Consider the following 6,065-nt stretch of genomic DNA (forward strand, 5'->3'; position numbering starts at 1 on the left):
AAAGGGGGGGCTGACATCTTGTACGATCATGATAGCAAGGCATGTCAGAGAGTAGCATGTCAGTTATGTCGGCAACAATGTCGGTACAAAGGGCGAGGGACGAAGAGAACCATTTTCCTGCTCGTTGAACGAGGCGGACCAGTAGGCGAAGTTCTCGTCCATCGGTGGTTACCGGAATGTCATCAACAAAGGTAACAGGGTCTTACTGACAGAATTGTACAACGAGGTGTTTACATAAGCAGGAGAATATTACTGCTCAGATCATATAGTTCACAAGAAAGGTTAAACCAACAATGGAAGGAAAATATGATCATCAGATTAAACAGAACAATGGAAAGGAAATTATGTTTAAACACATATTTCAAGGGTATATCCTTCCCAAGGACAAGCAGAGCATGATATCCATGTCAGGATATAATGTAGAAAACTCTTTAGGTAGGGGAGAGAATTTTCATGACATTGCCCATACAACGTTGTTTGGGTAATTGAGCAAGAAACATTTAGCATTGGGCTTCAAAGGGTCTTGTTGAAATTCGGAGTACCATAGACATGCTTCGAGATAGCATTGACATGGTCATCAGGTGAAGATCAGACTTTGGAAAACACGAAGGATCCATCAGGAATAACTTGTAGAATAAGTCTTACAATTTCCTCATGGATGAATGGATAACCTTGCTGAAAAGGAATCTATAATGATAGGTCCTCCAGCCGGGGGGGGGGGTGCTAGGCATGACATCATGTTACCGGCTCATCAAAGGATCAACATCATAACTCGTGGAAAGTTGTCCCCAACCATCATATCTGACCGAGATTCATATCCAATTGGTGTCATGAAACCTCAGACTCAGGGGGTCCGAGAGGAAAAAGGTGCAACACAAATCGTCGAAATGACATTGCAAGATCCTCGAGAAATGAACTATGGGAGCGGGTTTCTGAAGCAATAGTTCATCATTAAACCAAGGAGAGGACAAGGAGGTGTCTGGTGAACTCAACGGCAATTCACCGAGATTCCCAAAAGATGGATTTCCACAATTAAGTGAACAAGGAGATAACATTTGTCAGATCAAATGATATAAGGAAGTATGCTCGAGGAAAACATACTCAATTAAACATTGGTTGAAAGGTGCGCCCGAAATATGGGTTGGGTTGCACGACCAATGTCAGAATGGTGATTCAATAATCAATAGCCTAAGAATGAACTTTCGACCATTAACTAAAAAAATAGGGTTGCTAGAAGGAAAGAATCCAAACAACACCGTTCACTTGTTGGAATTAACACGGGGACCAAGAAAGAATGGTGATGGTGAGAAGTATTTCTACGTCAAGAATTCTCAAGAGGTGGAACAAATCTCAGAACATTCTTGACATAAAGGATGGTAATACTCCAAGGTAAAGAAGAACAATTGCTGGATAGCAAGGAACTCAAGGTATAACACCAAGCATGAACAAGCTTGTGTTGGTGGGAAGGCAATAAAGTGGTCGATGATAATACAATTCATCGAGGGCAAGGATGGTATTTCTCATCATGAATTCAATTGATATCCTGGATGATCTCAGAATGTTGATGATCACGACACCTTTGTCGCGAGAGTTCATGAAGATGTAATCGATCGGCGACGTCAACAAGTCAAAGTAATGATGAAGTGAAAGGTTATCGGAACCAAGGGTACGACACAAACTCAAAACCAAGCTTGTTGTTCAAGGCGAAATGATATGACGATGATGATCGACGTAAGGTTAGTTCATCGTCGAAAATTGTGCTCCGTGAAGAAGGACCGGGTAGCACAGTTAAAATCATCACGACAATGATATAGCCAAACAGGCTAGGAATGATGTGATCGGGTACAAACTCGTACTTATAGAAGCTTACCGAAGAGTTGTTGAACCGCAGTGCGGACTCGGTTCAGTTATCGGTGTCTTTGAGTGTTCAATAACTCAGAGCCCGTGAAAAATTGGAATCAGTGGGAAGGTAGCACTTGATGAAGAACTCATAAGAAGTTATGCAGTTCCATGATAATCTCGAGATACCAGGGGGGTAATACTCGACACAAGATCAAAGTAAAGGTTGGACTGGGGTATTAATCCGCAGAAGACAAATGTTTAAACTTGCCCGAGAAATGGGAACAAAGAAGAACAATATGGTCGAAACCATAACTACAAGGGGTCCAATTTAATAACACTGAAAGAATTACTCGAATGAGTAAATATTTACCAAGAAGCTACCATGATAAGTTCCACATCAGGTCCATGGGCATGAACTCAGAGTTCAAGGTCGACTCCCACTTCTCCAATGCATACCCTTTCATTCACTTCTCGCTTTTGATGAAGTTATAGCGTTGAAATTTTATCTGGCAAAATACAAGAAGAGTACGACTCATGAAAACTTTCGAGTTCACACATAGTAAGGAAGGCATAGGTTCAACCCATCGGGGCATCTTAGAATCATATACCAGAACCTTTAGAAGTAATTAACTCAAGCTCGAAGGCAGAGCATGGTTGAGGAAGCAGACGATACAATTTACCAAAGGCACTATGTATCAGAGAAAAGGCTCACAAGGTTATTGAATATGAAGGGCGTTGTCAGATAAAATCCAACAAAGGATCTGGTGGTCCACAAGGTACCTGATGTGAGCATCGGTACTCAACCAGAGGAGGAAAGAATGCAAGGAGATCAGTTTATAGAAACAACTGACTAACTCAATTATCAAATGCAAAGGAATTATGATCTCCAAATCAAGGGATCAGAAGCAATGCTCTGATTAGGGATGGATAAGTTGAATAGCCCTAGGGTACAATCAACGACAATTGGATTGGTCGAGAACCAATTCCAGTTAAAAGAATGGAAACTCAGCCGGGAAGGTAATTTATAAAGATCAATGATGATTGCGTGTATTCGCAACATATTGAGTCAACAGACTCAAAATGATAATGACAAGGAATGTTAATAAGGTTTCTATACTTATGGGATTAATCATAATGAAAGCAAACAAGAAATTCCAGAGCAATAGGTTGCTGAGGATTTTCGGAAGATCGAATGGTATTTTGAAGACTTTTGTGAAATACATGAATCAACTGGGGATGAGTGGATACTCGATAAGTGCGAGAAATTATTTGAAGGGGTATTCATGTGGCAAAGAACTGCTAGGCAGTAGGCACAAAGTATTCTCTGAACAATAGAGAAAACTTCGGGGTATCTTGTAATAACAAGATCAATGGGGGATGATCGTATGAATGGCAAGTGTAAGTAGTTTTCCATACGGATTTATCGGTGGTCGGGAATAGCAAAAGCGATGGGCACAAAGTCTCGAGAGAATATCAAAGAGTATCTCCGAAATCTTCTGGTGCAGTCGGTGATCATCCGGACTAAAGGGCCCCTCCGGTAGAAAGTATTTTCCAGAACCTAAAAGTTAGAATTTAGTAAAAATCGTTTAACCCGAATAGAAGAGAGTTCAGAATCCCAGAGTAAAGGTCGAGGAGTAAAAGATCCTAATACCACCCAATGGCGACGTGGGCCCATAAGGCACACAACCATGTTAGTAAAAGTTTTTGCAATGTCTAGACTCGACTTCGGCCAAGGAGTGTGGAAGGGGGATTCCTACAGGCAGTCGGCTCTGATACCAACTTGTGACGCCCCCGATTCAATCGTACACTAATCATACATGCAAACGTGTACGATCAAGATCAGGGACTCACGGGAAGATATCACAACACAACTCTACAAATAAAATAAGTCATACAAGCATCATAATACAAGCCAGGGGCCTCGTGGGCTCGAATACAAGTGCTCGATCATAGACGAGTCAGCGGAAGCAACAATATCTAAGTACAGACATAAGTTAAAAAAGTTTGCCTTAAGAAGGCTAGCACAAACTGGGATACAGATCGAAAGAGGCGCAGGCCTCCTGCCTGGGATCCTCCTAAACTACTCATGGACGTCGTCAGCAGCCTGCACATAGTAGTAGGCACCTCCAGTGTAGTAGGAATCATCGTCGACAGTGGCGTCTGGCTCCAGGGCTCCAGCATCTGGTTGCAACAACCAGGTAGAAGGGAAAGGGGAAAAGAGGGAGAAAAGCAACTGTGAGTACTCATCCAAAGTACTCGCAAGCAAGGAGCTACACTACATATGCATGGGTATATGTGTAAAGGGCCATATCGATGGACTGGACTGCAGAATGCCAGAATAAGAGGGGGATAGCTAATCCTGTCGAAGACTACGCTTCTGGCAGCCTCCGTCTTGCAGCATGTAGAAGAGAGTAGATTGAAGTCCTCCAAGTAGCATCTCCAAGTAGCATCTCCAAGTAGCATCTCCAGTAGCATCGCATAGCATAATCCTACCCGGCGATCCTCCCCTCGTCGCCCTGTGGAAAAGCGATCACCGGGTTATCTGTGGAACTTGGAAGGGTGTGTTTTATTAAGTATCCGGTTCTAGTTGTCATAAGGTCAAGGTACAACTCCAAGTCGTCCTGTTACCGAAGATCACGGCTATTCGAATAGATTAACTTCCCTGCAGGGGTGCACCAACTTACCCAACACGCTTGATCCCATTTGGCCGGACACACTTTCTTGGGTCATGCCCGGCCTCGGAAGATCAACACGTCGCAGCCCCACCTAGGAAAAACAGAGAGGCCAGCACGCCGGTCTAAACCTAAGCGCACAGGGGTCTGGGCCCATCTCCCATAGCACACCTGCACGTTGCGTACGCGGCCGAAAGCAGAACTAGCCCCCTTAATACAAGAGCAGGCTTACGTTCCAATCCGGCGCGTGCCACTCAGTCGCGGGCGTCACGAAGTGCTTCGGCTGATACCACGACGTCGGGATACCCATAACTACTCCCGCGTAGATGGTTAGTGCGTATAGGCTCGTAGCCAACTTAGATCAAATACCAAGATCTCGTTAAGCGTGTTAAGCATCCGCGAACGCCGAACAGGGCCAGGCCCACCTCTCTCCTAGGCGGTCTCAACCTGCCCTGTCGCTCCGCCACAAAGATCCACTCGCGGGTGCTCCACCAGCCGACCCGACTTTAGTCTCCACATGTATCATGTAGAAAGTATATAGTATATACCCGTGATCACCTCCCGAGTGACCACGGCCCGATAGTATAGCACAGCAGACGGACAAGAATGTAGGGCCACAGATGAAAAATACTAGCATCCTATGCTAAGCATGTAGGATTGCGGGTAAGGTATCAATGACTGTAGCAACAATGACAGGCTATGCATCCGAATAGGATTAACGGAAAGCAGTAACATGCTACACTACTCTAATGCAAGCAGTATAGAGGAGAATAGGCGATATCTGGTGATCAAGGGGGTGGGGGCTTGCCTGGTTGCTCTGGCAAGAGAGAGGGGTCGTCGGTGATGTAGTCGACCACAGGGGCATCAGCATCGTCACGGGGTCTACCGGAGAGAAGAGGGGGGAGAAACAGTAAATACATAGCAAGCAAGTGCATAACAGGACAACAAGCAGAGCTAGACGTGTTCTAACGCGGTAGTAGGTGATACCGACGAAGGGGGAAAGCATCCGGGAAAGTATTCCCGGTGTTTCGTGTTTTCGGACAGATGAACCGGAGGGGGAAAGTTGCGTGTTTGATATGTTAGGGGTGTGTGGTGGATGAACGAGCTGCGTATCCGGAATCGTCTCATCGTTCTGAGCAACTTTCATGTAGAAAGTATTTTCATCTGAGCTACGGTTTATTCTCTATTAATTTTAAAAGATTTAAATCATTTTCAGGATTTATTTAATTAATTTAAGGCAACATTATCCAGAACAGTGATTGCTGATGTCAGCATGATGTCAGCATGATGTCAGCAGTCAATAGAGGTTGACTGGGTCAACCTGACAGGTGGGTCCCACCTGTTAGGGATTGTTTAGCTAATTAACAGTAGTTAATTAGGGTAACTATTTATTAGGTTAATTAATCTTAATTAGTTAAACTAAACAGGATTAGTTAAGTTAATTAATTAGTTAATTAGTTAATTAATTAATTAATTTTATTGTTAATTATTTATTTATTATATTTTTTAATTCTCTTTTTTTAATAAAAAAATGTTTTGGGCATGGGGCCC

The sequence above is a fragment of the Triticum dicoccoides genome, chromosome 6A (genome assembly GCF_002162155.2).
Source record: "Triticum dicoccoides isolate Atlit2015 ecotype Zavitan chromosome 6A, WEW_v2.0, whole genome shotgun sequence".
Classification (NCBI taxonomy): domain Eukaryota; kingdom Viridiplantae; phylum Streptophyta; class Magnoliopsida; order Poales; family Poaceae; genus Triticum; species Triticum dicoccoides.